This window comes from Lampetra fluviatilis, chromosome 80 (assembly GCF_964198595.1).
Source record: "Lampetra fluviatilis chromosome 80, kcLamFluv1.1, whole genome shotgun sequence".
NCBI classification, from domain to species: domain Eukaryota; kingdom Metazoa; phylum Chordata; class Hyperoartia; order Petromyzontiformes; family Petromyzontidae; genus Lampetra; species Lampetra fluviatilis.
Window position 1 is genome coordinate 517,009 of NC_136354.1, and position 16,086 is coordinate 533,094.

The 16,086-nt window shown below is 49.1% G+C and overlaps 1 long non-coding RNA gene and 1 pseudogene across 1 annotated transcript; one reads left to right on the forward strand and one right to left on the reverse strand.

The window, feature by feature from the left end:
* The first annotated feature begins 583 nt into the window (after positions 1–583).
* LOC144953653 (uncharacterized) lies at positions 584–6,817 on the forward strand. Its single transcript, XR_013640875.1, has 3 exons — positions 584–720; positions 3,028–3,143; positions 6,646–6,817. It is a non-coding gene; the product is annotated as an uncharacterized LOC144953653 (long non-coding RNA).
* Positions 6,818–9,944: 3,127 nt separating this feature from the next.
* The window catches only part of LOC144953664 (uncharacterized), a 564,993-nt pseudogene continuing 558,851 nt past the window's right edge, over positions 9,945–16,086 (reverse strand).

The window sequence follows — 16,086 nt, forward strand, 5'->3', positions numbered from 1 at the left end:
ACACACACACAGACTCACACACACACAGACTCACACACACACAGACTCACACACACACAGACACACACAGACTCACACACACAGACTCACACATACTTACACACACACAGACTCACACACACACACAGACTCACACACACACACACAGACTCACACACACACAGACTCACACACACACAGACTCACACACACACAGACTCACACACACACAGACTCACACACACACACAGACTCACACACACACAGACTCACACAGACTCACACACACACAGACTCACACCATTTCTCACCTTCGCCAGATGCTCCCCCCGACTCTCTAACGGACAAACTGCCTGAGGGAGACACGAGGGGGCGGTACCAAGTGACCACGCCCACTATGACGTCGCAGACCTGAGCCCCTCCCCCCCACCTGAGCCCCTCCCCCCCACCGGAGCCCCTCCCCCCCAACGGAGTCCCTCCCCCCACCGGAGCTCCTCCCCCCCACCGGAGCTCCTCCCCCCCATGCCCAACCCCTCGCCCCGCCCCTTCACCCCCCTCGCCCCGCCCCTCCCCCCGCTGCTACTTCCGCTGAGGCCGGGGCGAGTGGAGGCGGCGCTGTGCATTGTGGGTGGCGAGCGGACGATTTGGATTCCCGCTCGCGGCCACCGTCGGTGGCTCGCGAGCTTCTGAAGCGGCGGCTCGCTGGCTGGGCCTCCTCTACGTCGACTCAGCCCGAACAAGGCGAGCACCTTGCACGCTGTGGACGCAGCAGCAGCAGCAGTGGCGGTGGTGGTGGGGGGGGGGCAGAGGAGGCGCCTGTTGAGGTCACGGCGCTGCTGCTGATGATGATGATGAGGAGAGGCACTGACAGATTGTGGCTGATGGGATGAGTTATATTTAGTTGTTTGTACCTCTGGAGGGGCGGATTACCCTGATACACATGCGGGGCGTGAGCTCACTGGGCTTGCAATGCAGAGGTGCAGGTTCGAGTCCATTTCACACTCAGCCACTCGGCCACTCACTCAGTCACTCACCCACTCAGGCACTCACCCACTCACTCAGCCACTCACTCACCCACTCACCCACTCAGTCACTCACCCACCCACTCAACCACTCACCCACCCACACACTCACCCACTCAGTCACTCACCCACCCACTCAGCCACTCACTCACCCACTCACTCAGCCACTCACCCACTTATCCACTCACTCAGCCACTCACTCACCCACTCAGCCACTCACTCACTCACCCACTCAGCCACTCACTCACCCACAGAGGGATAACGACCCTTCATGCAGTGGTTGTGTAGTATCTGCGTCAATGTTTTTGTTGTTTGGTTATGGTGGTGGTTATGGTGGTGGTTATGGTGGTGGTTATGATGGTGGTGGTTGTGATGGTGGTGGTTGTGGTGGTTGTGGTTATGATCATGGCTTTAGTTTTGGTTTTATAGGTTGTAGTGGTGGTGGAGGTTACATGTATGGTGTAGGTGGTTATGTTGGTTGTTATGGTAGTTGTGGCTCTGGTTGTGGTGGTTTAGGTTGTGGTTATACTTGTGGTTGTGTAGGTTGTGGTTATATGTGCGGTTGTGGTGTTTGTGGTTATATTTGTTATAATTGTGTAGGTTGTGGTTGTAGTGGTCATAGTTGTGGTGTAGGTGGTTATAATGGTTGTTATGGTAGTTGTATTATTTTGAACTTCAATCGCACCCTACCCAGCCGACCGTGCTAATTGGAGGTGTGGTTATCGTTGTGGTTATTTTATGGTTGTTTTGGTTTTAGTTGCGGTGGTGATTGTGGTTGGTGCAGGTGCTGGGATGAAGGATGTGTTCCGTGTCCGCTGCCCATGCGGCTCCAACAACGATTGCTCCAGCCAGCATTGCCGCCCCTGTGGTCACATGACCTTGCCTCCCAGCATACCATGCAGTCGTCATTGATTCTGGGCCATCTTTACCTCCTGCATCTCTAGGAGCTCTCACTTCCTCCACGCACTCTCCTCCTACCTCTGCTCTCTCTCCCCGTGTCTCCATCCCCCCTCTTCTTTCTGGAAGGTTCAGGGGTCAGGAGTTGACTGGCTGCACTCTGACCTTTGACCTTGGCTGTCACCCGAGTGGGATTATCTAACAGCAGTCAACCCATAGTATCAGGATCTGTCCCGTGACCTCCTATACCTAGCCTGGAAAAGCAGTCAACCTGTGGCACCCGGATCTGTATCGTGACCTCCTGCTGCACCTAGCCTGGCACAGCAGTAAACCCATGGCACCTGGGTCTGTCCCATGAACTCCTCCTGCACCTAGTATGGCACAGCAGTCAACCCATGGCACCTGGTTTGTTGTGATGACATTACCGCCACGTAGTGGTGAATGACGGCCATTGACGTTGTGAGTTTGTGTGCTTGTGTGTGAGTAATGGTGATTGAGTGTGTGACTATCATGTCGTGTCTGTGTGAGTTGGATGGTAGGGGTGTGTTTATGAGGGTGAGTGTGTGTGGATGTGTGAGTATTATGGTGAGTATGTGAGTGATGGTATGTGACAGTGTGAGTTTGATGGTGATTGTATCATGGTGAGTGCAAGCAATACTGTGAGCTTGACTTATTTCCCCCCCCTCCCTTTACCCACTCTTCCTCCCTCTCCCTGTCTCCCCCCACTCTCCCCCACCCACTCTAACTCCCTCACCTTCCCTGCCTCTATCCCTCTCGGCGTGGCCGAGTGGTTACTTCTAAAGAATTATGGAACTATCTATCCCTCTCCTTTCTCCCATAACTACCTCGCCTGTTATACAGGAGGTCGTGGGTTCGATCCCTACCCTCACACCTGCTATATATTTCGAGTTTGCGTGTCTCCCTCTCTCCCCGTGGTCGCGTTCAGAGTGTTTGGTTTCTATAAATGTCGACGTGATGATAGGCAACTTCGTTGACCTATCATTTGTGGCATTTTCCCTTCCGAAGAAGAGCTGTGTAGCTCGGTGGGCATTACCTGGAAAAATTGAAATAGTTTAGTTTCCTCTTTTCCTCCTCCCTTCCTCCCTCTCCACACCCCTCCTTCCCCCAGCACAACAACAAGAAGCAGGAGGAGGATGGTTTGTCTCCCAAGCCGAGCGCTTCCGGGTCCACCTTCAGGATCCTCCCTCTGCCCCGGGTGGGGAGATCCCCTCGCACAGGGTTACGGTACCCCACCCACATACACACGGGGTTACGGTGCCCCCCGCTACACATACGCACAGGGGTACGGTACCCCCCACTCACATGCCAGGCTATGTGCACCACACAGAGACCCAAAGACTCGCACATAGATCCATAGACTCACACAGACCCATTGACTCACACAGAAACCAATTAACTCAAACAAAGACCCGTCCAAAACACGGACAACATACTTACAAAAAGACACATAGACTCACACAGACTCATCCACTCGTGCACCCACCCACTCAACGACTCACAGGCTTACTCGCCCACCCAATCCCTCACCTACTCACTCAGCCACTCACTCAGAAACTCACTCAAGAACTCGCTCACCCATTTACCCACCCACTTGCTCACCCACTCGTGCATCCACTCACAGAATAACTCGTAAACTCACCCACTCACACCTCAGAAACTGACTCACAAAAGAATGAATCCACTCACTCGTGCACTCACTCGCCCACTTACCCATGCGCGCACAGATTGACCAACTTACTCGCTCACAGACTCCCTCTCTGATAGACTCGATCATAGACTCACTCGCTCACACTCAATCACTCACAGACTCACTCAGAAGCTCTCACCCACTAACTTATTCAGAAACTCACTCAACCACCGACCCACTTACTTAAAAACTACCTCACTTATCCGCACCCACTCACTGACCTACTTACTCATCCACTCGCTCAGCCACTCACTGACCAACTCACTCACTCATAGACTCAGTCGCTCACTCATCCAGTCACTCCGAAACTCATTCATCCACCCACCGACTCACTCGCAACCATTAACTCATCCACTCAATAATTTCATCCATCCCCTCATCCACTCACTCAACCACTCATTCAACAACCCACTCAACAACCCACTCACTCACCCACTCACTTGGAGACTCACCCACCCACTCACTCACCTACTCGCCCAGTCTATTAGCCACTCATTCAGAAACTCACTCACCCGCTCACTCACCCACTCCTCCACTCACTTAAGAACCCACTCCCTCAACCACCAACTCAGAATATCACTCCTCCACTCACTCAACCATTTACTCACCCACTCGCTCACCCACTCATTCAACAACTTTCTCACTCGTGGACTCACTTACTTATCCACTCACTCATCCATTCACTCATCCACTCGCTCATTCAATCTCTCACCCACTCGCTCACCCACTCGCTCACCCACTCGCCCACCCACTCGCCCACCCACTCGCTCACCCACTCACTCATCCACTCACTCACAGACTGACTCAGAAACTCACTCACCCAAGCATTCACCCACTGGCTCACTCACCCATTCATTCACCCATTCACTCAACCATTCACTCTCAGACTCACTCGCTCACAGACACACGAAGAAGCTCATTCACCCACTAACCTATTCAGAAACTCAGTCAACCACCAAACCACCTACTCAAAAACTCCTTTACTCATCCGCACTCACTCACTAACCTATCTACTCATTTACTCAATCGGCCACGTTTACTCACTAACTCGCTCACTCATGCACTCAGAAAATCACTCATCCACTCACTTAGAAACTCCTACAACCACTGACCCACTCGCTCAAAAACTCACTCATCTACTCTCTCGCTCACTTTCTTATTTACTCACCCACTCCCTCACCAATTCACTCGTTTCCCAAATAATTCCTTAAGTCACTCACTCATTGAGCAACTCGGTCAATCATTATCTAATTCAATCACTCACCCATTCACTCGGAGACTCACTCGCTCACTCATCCTCCACTCACTCACCCACTAACCCACTCAGAAACTCACTCAGCTACTCACTCATCACTCATTCACCCACTCATCCACTCATTGAATAAATCACCTACTCGCCCACTTTCTCACCCACTCAATCAGAAACTCATTCACCTACTCACCCACACACTCACTCACCCACTTACACTCAGGAGTGGGTGGTTTTAGAGTTCAATGTTAATCATTGGGACTCCCATAGGATTCAGTGTTGCTCACTGGGTCTCCCATAGGGTTGAGTGTTAATAAATGGGTCTCTCATAGAGTTCAGTGTGCCTCACTTTGGGCTCCCATCGGGTTCAGTGTTAATCACTGGGTCTCCCATAGGGTTCGGTGTTAATCACTGAGGCTCCCATCGGGTTCAGTGTTAATCACTGGGGCACCCATAGGGTTCAATGTTAATAAATGGGGCTCCCATAGGGTTCAGTGTTAATCACTGGGGCACCCATAGGGTTCGGTGTAATCACTGGGGCTCCCATAGGGTTGAGTGTTAATCACTGGGGCTCCCATAGGGTTGAGTGTTAATCACTGGGGCTTCCATAGAGTTCTGTGTTAATCATTGGGGCTCCCTTAGGGTTAATGTTAATAACTGGGACTTCCATAGGGTTGAGAGTTAATCACTTGGTCTCCCATAGGGTTGAGTGTTAATCACTTATAGATTTGAAGCTTTCGTGACTGCAAGGATTCATACTCTTAGTTCTTTCGGTAAAGTCACGTAGGTAAAAAATGAAATAAAAATTTTTACCTACGTGACTTTACCAAAAGTACTAAGAGTATGTTAATCACTTGGTCTCCCATAGGGTTCAGTGTTAATTACTAGGGCTCCCTTGGGGTTAATGTTACTCACTGGGGCTCCCATAGAGTTCGTTGTTAATTATAGATTTGAAGTTTTCGTGACTGCAAGGGTCCATACTCTTTGTTTTTTTCGGTAAAGTCACGTAGGTTACAAAATAAAATAAAAATAAATTAAATCACGACGTTTCGGAGGCAACAAGAGCTTCCATCTTCAGGTGGCACCGTCACAGCAGTAATTTTGCTGACGGTGCCACCTGAAGACGGAAGCTTGTGTTGCCTCCGAAACGTCGTGATTTCGTTGTTAATCACTGGGGCTCCCATAGGGTTAATTGTTAATTACTGGGGCTCCCATAGGATTCAGTGTTACACACTGAGTCTCCCATAGGGTTCAGTGTTAATCATTGGGTCTCCCATAGGGTTCATTGTTAATCACAGACCCATAGATTCCTAAAACCCTGACCCTATAAACACCTAAGCCTCTATACCCCTAACCCTCTAAACCGCTATACTCCGAAAACTATAACCCTCTAATCCCCTTCACCCTAACCTTTTAATCCCCTTAACCCTTAAACCCCTCACCCTCTAAACCCCTCACCCTCTAAACCCCTATGCCTCTAAATCCAACTCACTAACCCTTTGAACCCCTAACTATCTCCAATCCCATAATAAAGGGGTTTTTTTTGCAGTAAAATCGTGTAAATATAAATGTCTTAAAACCCGTCACCACACCGACACAGCCAATTAATAAAGTTTGTCACGTGAACAAATAGTGCCAATTAGTTTCTACTTTAGCACATCGCTGTGTTGGAGACTAACCCAAATTAACCTTTATTATGAGTAACCCCTCAACCCCATAACTCCCCCTGCGCCACCCCCCATGTCCCCCCTCACCCCCCTCACCCCCCTCTCCCCCCTCGCCTCCCTCAGCTGCTACTTCTGCTGAGGCCGGGGCGAGTGGAGGCGGCGCTGTGCATTGTGGGTGGCGAGAGGCTGATTTGGATTCCCTCTCACGGCCACCGTCGGTGGCTCGCGACCTTCTGAAGTGGCGGCTCGCTGGCTGGGCCTCCTCTACGTCGACTCAGCCAGAAGAAGGTGAGAACCAAGCGCGGTGTGGACACATCAGCAGTGGCTGTGGTGGGGGGGGGGAGACAAAGGAGGCACCTGGCCTACAGGTGCCTCCTTTGTCTCCCTCTTCTCTCTCCCCGTGTCTCCCTCCTCTCTCTCCCCGTGTCTCACTCCTCTCTCTCCGTGTCTCCCTCTTCTCTCTCCCCGTGTCTCCCTCCTCTCTCTCCCCGTGTCTCCCTCCTCTCTCTCCCCGTGTCTCCCTCCTCTCTCTCCCCGTGTCTCCCTCCTCTCTCTCCCCGTGTCTCCCTCCTCTCTCTCCCCGTGTCTCCCTCCTCTCTCTCCCCGTGTCTCCCTCCTCTCTCTCCCCGTGTCTCCCTCCTCTCTCTCCCCGTGTCTCCCTCCTCTATCTCCCCGTGTCTCCCTCCTCTCTCTCCCCGTGTCTCCCTCCTCTCTCTCCCCGTGTCTCCCTCCTCTCTCTCCCCGTGTCTCCCTCCTCTCTCTCCCCGTGTCTCCCTCCTCTCTCTCCCCGTGTCTCCCTCCTCTCTCTCCCCGTGTCTCCCTCCTCTCTCTCCCCGTGTCTCACTCCTCTCTCTCCCCGTGTCTCCATCCTCTCTCTCCCCGTGTCTCCCTCCTCTCTCTCCCCGTGTCTCCCTCCTCTCTCTCCCCGTGTCTCCCTCCTTTCTCTCCCCGTGTGTCCCTCCTCTCTCTCCCCGTGTCTCCATCCTCTCACTCCCCGTGTCTCCCTCCTCTCTCTCCCCGTGTCTCACTCCTCTCTCTCCCCGTGTCTCCCTCCTCTCTCTCCCCGTGTCTCCCTCCTCTCTCTCCCCGTGTCTCCCTCCTCTCTCTCCCCGTGTCTCCCTCCTCTCTCTCCCCGTGTCTCCCTCCTCTCTCCCCGTGTCTCCCTCCTCTCTCTCCCCGTGTCTCCCTCCTCTCTCTCCCCGTGTCTCCCTCCTCTCTCTCCCTCCTCTCTCTCCCCGTGTCTCCCTCCTCTCTCTCCCCGTGTCTCCCTCCTCTCTCTCCCCGTGTCTCCCTCCTCTCTCTCCCCGTGTCTCACTCCTCTCTCTCCCCGTGTCTCCCTCCTCTCTCTCCCCGTGTCTCCCTCCTCTCTCTCCCCGTGTCTCCCTCCTCTCTCTCCCCGTGTCTCCCTCCTCTCTCTCCCCGTGTCTCCCTTCTCTCTCTCCCCGTGTCTCCCTCCTCTCTCTCCCCGTGTCACCCTCCTCTCTCTCTCCCCGTGTCTCCCTCCTCTCTCTCCCCGTGTCTCCCTCCTCTCTCTCCCCGTGTCTCCCTCCTCTCTCTCCCCGTGTCTCCATCCTCTCTCTCCCCGTGTCTCCCTCCTCTCTCTCCCCGTGTCTCCCTCCTCTCTCTCCCCGTGTCTCCCTCCTCTCTCTCCCCGTGTCTCCCTCCTCTCTCTCCCCGTGTTTCCCTCCTCTCTCTCCCGTGTCTCCCTCCTATCTCTCCTCGTGTCTCCTTCCTCTCTCTCCCATGTCTCCATGTCCCCTTCTCTCTAGGTGGTGCAGGTTCAGGAGTTTACTGGCTGCAATCCGACCTTTGGCCTTGGCTGTCGCCCAAGTGGGATTGTCGCATAGCAGTCAACCCACAGCATCAGTATCTGTCCCATGACCTCCTCCTGCACCTAGCCTGGCACAGCAGTCAACCCATGACACCTGGCTCTGTCCCGTGACCTCCTCCTGCACCTAGCCTGGCACAGCAGTCAACCCATGGCACCTGGGTTGTTGTGATATCACCATCATGTAGTTGCAAATACGGCTGTTGTCGTTGTGAGTTTGTAGGTTTGTGTGTGAGTAATGGTGCGTGTGTGACTTTCATGACGTGTGTGAGAGTAGGATGGTAGGGGTGTGTATCATGGTGAGTGTGTGGGTGTGTGAGTATCATGGTGAGTGTGTGGGTGTGTGAGTATTATGGTGAGTGTGTGGGTGTGTGAGTATTATGGTGAGTGTGTGGGTGTGTGAGTATTATGGTGAGTGTGTGGGTGTGTGAGTATTATGGTGAGTGTGTGGGTGTGTGAGTATTATGGTGAGTGTGGGTGTGTGAGTATTATGGTGAGTGTGGGGTTTGTGAGATGGCTGGCAATGTTGATGGGTGGTGATGATGATGCCTTGTGCTCGAGAATGGCACACTGAACTCTGAGTACCCTTCAAGTGCTGTCTGGTCCACATTGTATAGGGCAGGACTTTTCCACCTGTTCTTTATTTAAGAGCAACGTTGGTCACAACAATGTTGTTACTTCTTACAGCTGGAATTTATCCTAAGTACATGGAGAACCACATTGCAGCCATGTGATAGTTGATGTTGTGCAGTGAATGATGACCAGGCTGAGACCATTGACTCGCTAGACTTGAGAATCTGCTTTGATCACAGGTGACTGCCTGGATTCAATCCCAGGTACTCCGTGGTGCCAATTCAGTGCTATGACCACAAGGTCCATGGGCCACCTCTAAACACCCCCCACGCTAAAGACATAAGCAGCAACCTGTTTAGTGAGCAGCAGCATTCTTTGAATATTTTTCCAAAGCAATTGGGATTGTGGAGCAGTGGCACAGTCCTGCATTTCCTTTCTCTTTAATCCACCAAACGCAACTTTCCGCTCTATTGTGGCGCACCCATTTTTACACTTGTTTCAACTGCTGTGGCAGATGGTGGAGCAGAGGGGCAGTGGAGCAGATTGGCAGTGGAGCAGGACAGTGAAGCAGAGCGCAGTGGAGACGTGGGGCAATAGAGCAGAGGAGCAATGGAGCAATGAGGCAGTGCAGCAAAGGAGCAGTGGGGCATTGGAGCAGTGGATCAGTGGGGCAGATGAGGGGTGGATTTGTCGTGAAGAAGGCGAATCACCTGAATATGTGCTCTGAAGAAGAACCATTTCCCAAAACGTCTCTATCTATATCCTTATCCCGCCACACACACAGCCGGGACACCGCACACACGAGCCCCAAGGCACATTTAACCAACCCAGGCAGCACTCGCAAGCAATGCAACGTTACGTTGTGTCCTCATGAGTTGATTTCACAAAGTTTATAGTAACAACAGCAACAAAAATATTGATCCTAATTCTTAACCGGGTGACCTTGAGACTTGGCACGTGCAGGTTTTGTTCATTGTCTGCACCAGACCCTCCAGCTCTCTCACCCTGGGTCAGCTGCCCCTTACATGTCCTGGAAACCATGGCAAGGTCATCGCATGAGGATCGCCTGGATGAAAACCAGCCTGGATGAAAACCAGCATGGAAGGGGCCCAGTGTGGGGCCGGCTATGCTAATGGAATAGCCCCATGTGTGTGTGAATGACTGCTGCCAGGTCTCCTGGCAGCAGTCATTCTCCGCTGCAGTGCTGGCATCTGCTGCTCAGTTTCATTCCCCAGCTGTGGTCCCAGTGGCACCGTGGGTAGTGTGGTGATAGCAGTCACGGTTGGCACCGATCCACGACCACCACCCCTACTGGGCGGTGGACCTGCCTCCACAAAGTAGCAAGTGGCGGAGGAGTGAGGTGAACGCTCTCGCCATGCGAGCGAAGCCCCCTCGCTTCCTCTTCTTTTCGTGCATCTCCACCTGCACCTCCTCCATCTTCTCCTCTGTCTCATCCTCCTCCATCCCCTCTTCTTCATCCTCCTCCTCTTTCTGTGCCACCTCTGTCTTCTGTCTTCTCCATATTCTCTTCCTCCATTAGCACCATCTCTTCCTCCTCCATCTTCTCCTCCTCACCCTCCTGCACCACCATCTCCTCCACCCTCTTCTCTTCCTCCTCCACCACTGCCATTGTTTCCGCTTTGTCCGTAGTCTCCATCTCCTCCACCACGACCATCTGTTCATCCTTTGTTGTCTCCTTGTCCTCCATCTCCGTATTGTCTTTATCCTCTCCCTCTATGCTCTCCTCCATTGTCACCATCACAATCTCGTCCTCCTTTGCCTTCTCTTCCTCCGTCTCTACTTCATCCTCCATCTCCTTCACCTCTTCTTTCGTCTCCTTCTCCACAATCTCTGACTTCGCTTCAAAGGCCTGGACGAGTGAGGAGGAGGGCTGCACTTGCTCAGATCTGTGAAGAGACAAACACGACACCGTTCCACATTCTTACTACGGCAGACATCGCCATCTCTCCATCGTCCGTGGGTGGAATGTGTGGCGGATTCATTCAAGCTTAATATGAACAGCAGTAACAACATGGCCAGTGAGTGTGCTTAGTATTGGCATGGCCAGTGAGTGTGCTTAACATTGGTGCTGTCATTCTCATGGGGCAAGGCTATCCTTGAGATAGGTTCAGCTGTGTCTCACACAGACTGTTGTGGTTTCACAGTAGTGGGTGACCTTGCTGTGTCAATTTAGCCGAATCATTTGTAATAAATTTATCTTTTTATGTGTATTCTAATTGATCCCTTGGACATAATGGCCTTAATACTTATTTCCCTCATTAAAATGCAAATCAATTCATAAAAATTTTGACATGCGTTTTTCTGGATTTTGTTGTTGTTATTCTGTCTCTCACTGTTCAAATAAACCTACCATTAAAATTATAGACTGATCTTTCCTTTGTCAGTGGGCAAACGTACAAAATCAGCAGGGGATCAAATACTTTTTTCCCTCACTGTATAGACGCATTTTGAGGATATATGATGGTCTATTGAGTTGGTGGTGGTGTGATGGTGTGGTGATGTGAGGTGTAGTGATGTTTTGGTGCAATGGTGTGGTGAAATGGTGTGCGAGTGTGGAGTGAATATGGTGTGTTTGACCCCCATATATCCCATACCCACCTTTGGGGAGCGATGCTCGTAGCTTTGGCCTGGGAAAGGGTCCACTTCATCCATAATGTCCCCCCACGTGGTCGACTGGCGCCACGACTCCCGGTCTATGGAGAACAGAAAATGCATTCAAAGGACAAGTAATGAATTGGAGAACGAAGCACATGAAGATTCACAGAACTAATTCTAAGGTCCCTGTAATTACCTCTGACCACACAACAGGACCTGCTATTGAGAAATATTCATCACATGGCAGTTAAACTTTACGCGTCGTATTTTTGTAAGCATGTTGAGATCATCAATTCCATAAACTTGAGACCCCCATACTCTTAGGTTTTTTTCGGTAAAGTCACGCTTGCTGTATTAAGTAAATGACTTTTACTTGATACAGCAAGCGTGCTGTGACGGTTCCACCTGAAGACAGAAGCTTGTGTCGCCTCCGAAACGTCGTGATTTTTATTTTACTGTTATTTTTTTTTACCTACGTGACTTTCTCGAAAAAACCTAAGAGTATGAATCCTTGCAGTCACGAAAGCTTCAAATCTAGAATTGAGACCCCCATTTAAACAAATATGGCTGAAACTCAGATCTGGAACGAGACAAATTATTTTACTTTCAGCAATTTAATAGTTAAAAAATATTCTCAAAATCAAACAAGTAAAGGTCGATTTATCATTCCCCATTGACATCCTTATCTATTGAAGTTATTCATCCTGAAGTGAAAGCCATCAAACACAGGAACAACGAAAGTGAAATCCACGTACATCCTGAAACCGATCATCTGCAGTAGTTATTATAAAAAAATGAGGAAAATGAAAGATTTTTAAAAAAAATATTGAGCAAAGATGTGATCACAGTCTTTCTCCAACTTTAGCTCAACAAAACCACGAGAGTAAAATCAGGAATTGAACCACCTCACAACCACTGCACATCACACCACATCAACAAGTAATCCGATAGGACTACGAAGCACCACCTTAACGTGACGGAGTCTGGAATAAACAAGACAGCATGCTCACATCATTTGCTGTGAGAAAATTACAACACATGCCACCTTCTACCATGAGCACCAGCCATTTAATAGCCCCGATGATCCAATTACTAGAACATAAAAGGAATGCTTTCATTGGAACACGTTAAAAAGCATTCACAACATCACTCTAGCAGGGGTTACTGGAAATCACTGGAAAAATATTTAAGATACACGAATATACACTGCAACAGTACTCAATACATTTGACTCTCCAGCCACTCCACTACATCCAGCCATCTCTCAGGATCCAACTGCATGGGGTCAAAAGAAGAATTGTCAGGACTCATTACATCCAATACATTCAGCCATCTCTCAGGATCCACCTGCATCGGTTCGAAAAGTGAATTTTTTTCAGGACTCATTTCAGCACTTTGCATTTCACCTTTTGATTTCACTTCCCTATCATTGCGGATCTTCTGATGCTTGTTTCGGGGTGATGACCGTGAACTTGTCCTCTCCCTCGTAGAGCAATTGAATGGCTTCTCACCCAAGTGTGTTTTCTGGTGCCTTTGAAGATGTGATTTCAGTACAAATGCCTTCCCGCACACAGCGCAATTGAATGGCTTCTCGCCCGTGTGTGTTTTCTGGTGAGTGTGAAGATTTGATTTCAGTGAAAATGCCTTCCCACAAATAGAGCAATTGAATGGCTTCTCACCCGAGTGTGTTTTCTGGTGAGTGTAAAGATTTGATTTCCATGCAAATGCATTCCCGCACACAGCGCAATTGAATGGCTTTTCACCCGAGTGTGTTTTCTGGTGAGTGTAAAGATTTGATTTCTGTACAAATGCCTTCCCGCAGACAGCGCAATTGAATGGTTTCTCGCCCGTTTGTGTTTTCTGGTGAGTGTGAAGATCTGCTTTACGTGCAAATGCCTTCACACCAACAGAGCAATTGAATGGCTTCTCGTCCGTGTGTTTTCTGGTGACTGACGATTTTGTTTCAGTGAAAATGCCTTCCCACACACAGGGCAAGTGAATGGCTTCTCACCCGAGTGTGTTTTCTGGTGAGTGTGAAGATTTTGTTTTAGTGAAAATGCCTTCCCACAAAGAGAGCACTTGAATTGATTCTCGCCTGTGTGTGTTTTCTGGTGAGTGTGAAGATCTGCTTTATGTGCAAATGCCTTCACAGAAACAGAGCAATTGAATGGCTTCGCACCCTAGTGTGTGTGGCGCTGTGGAGAGTTTAACTGCTCCATTTGACTTATTCGTCAGAGCAGAGTAACAGTCGCGGGTGTTGTTGCGAGTTAAAGGCGCCCTCTAAGCTGCCTGGATGTCTGGCTCAAATCGCCAAAAAGCAACTCTCACTAACGTCTAACCGAGACACAGTAACGTCTCGTAAGTCGGACTACACACACGATTACCAGTTTATCCACTAATTATGACTGTCAGTTTTGTTGCCAGATAGAAGGGTAAAAAAAACAATTATATTTTTACTGGCAAATGAGGTTCCCATAGTGTAGATACTTGCCTCGAGCTCTCATACTCTGATGGTGCATTGTCTTTGAGTTGTGCGCCTTTTGGCGTCATCTGGTTCAACCCATGTGAGACTAGGCTCTAAGGAAAGCTGTCTCGGGTGTGGACCAATCAACTTCAAGGACAGTGCACATACATTATCAGAGTTATGTCTTTTGTTTGTATTGTGACTGCAGGTATTGCGGTCTATGCAAACATGACTCCTTGTAAAAAGGTGTCAGTTTTGTTGCCAGATAGAAGGGTAAAAAACCAATTATCAAAGACACTTACTTGTTGATGCACGGCGTATCGATGTCCCTGTAACCCGTCTGAAGAGATCGCCACGAACTCTCCCAAGCGAAGTCGCCAACCAGTCGCCAAGCAATCGTGCTCGCCAGGCTGGGTCTCGTAGAAGAAGGGTTATCTGCAGAGCGAGGAGTCGAGTGTCTATCCTCAGTAAAATCCCTCTCGAAATGATCTTGAGGTCTGATTTAACGCCCCTTCTAACTTCCATCTAGCATCCAAATCCTTTGTTCTCGACTTGGCCTATCATGGACTTTGCATTCAATTAGAATTTTTTACATTAACAATCCGCATATCTAGCAACATAGCTTAGCTAATCTGGCCATTGTACTTAAACTTTAATAAGTATGCACATCTGCATAATTGTACGCTTCCGTTTGAATAAGGATGTGCATCTCCCTGCATAATTCTGTGTTTCGTGTTAATTTGCCAATATTCACCCCGCAATGTCCTGTTATCTGCTGCAGGTTTAGAGGATTTATTAGCGACATACAGTCTAAAGTATCAACATTATGATGTCGAGTTTAATTTGGACTAAGAGGTGCAGGTTTATGCTGTGCTGACCTTGTTTTATAAATATATTTAGAACACTCTTGTTGAACAGGGTGCTTTGAGAAAACGAGGGTGTTTTATTTCCAATTTCTGTCGTAAACTTTGAACAATCATTTGAATGGTTTAGCTTATAAGCGTGGTTTATAATAAAGTAACGCAACAAAAAAACAATCGTCACCTTTTAGTCTGTAACATACGACCTTCGGTGTGTATATACACCAGTGTGTTTGTGTTCAATATTTTGCACGTGTTTAAGATTTGTGACGAGTTTTTGGTAATTGCATTGACTATTGAGGGGTTACCAGCCCCTCGCACCCGTCCAAAGACCTCGTGGGCCGCTGTGATGGCTACGAGCCTTCCCTCCGGGACATTGCTCACATCCACCACAGCGTTACCGTCTGACACCGTCAATGAAGGAAGGGGGTTGTTTTTGCAAAACTTTACTCGTGGCAGGGGATTGGCAAAAAACAGGGAGTGCCTCCTTCTGATAAACAAAAAACGAATGAAGGGGGCATGGGAGCGTGGCGTAAGGTGTGGAAAGCTGTAAGTCACAGGTATCATTCGAATTGGGTCAATGACACCAGCACACAAATGGTGGGGTCGTTTGGAATGATGTTGCATTGATGAAAGATTAAGTTCTCAACGTTGCATTTCGTAGTTTGGCAGTCTGGATGGCGTCAGTCTCAAATTTCTCCATGAAAACGTTGGCTACAACCGGAGATAGGTTGTATAGCAGATTGTATAATAATAAATAGTATAAAAGTGTAATGTTTAATATAATGTATAAGGTAATATATAGTATCGTAATTGTATAGTGAATATACAGCAGTGTGGTATACAGTATAGGGTGGGTAGAATAATACATAGTGTAATATTATAATGTATAGTCTAAGGTGGTGTATAGTAATACAGTATATTATTTAATGTTGGGTTTGTCTATGGCAGTATATAGTACGGGGTAGAACCGTGTGATGTAAGAGAAAAAGTTTAGCTGGAGGCATATTATATTTTTTGCGACATAGAATTGTATTGTATGAATTACTGTTAGAAGCTCAGCTTATTGGAGAGTATATTTAGTATACTGATGATACTGATGTAGTTTATATTTTAGTTTTTTACGTGGTGGTTTAGTTACTGCCGCTCCATACTATTAACATTCCTTCCCTTTATTAATGCTAACCCTACTCCCTCCCTTTGATGCTGCTAATCCTGCATAA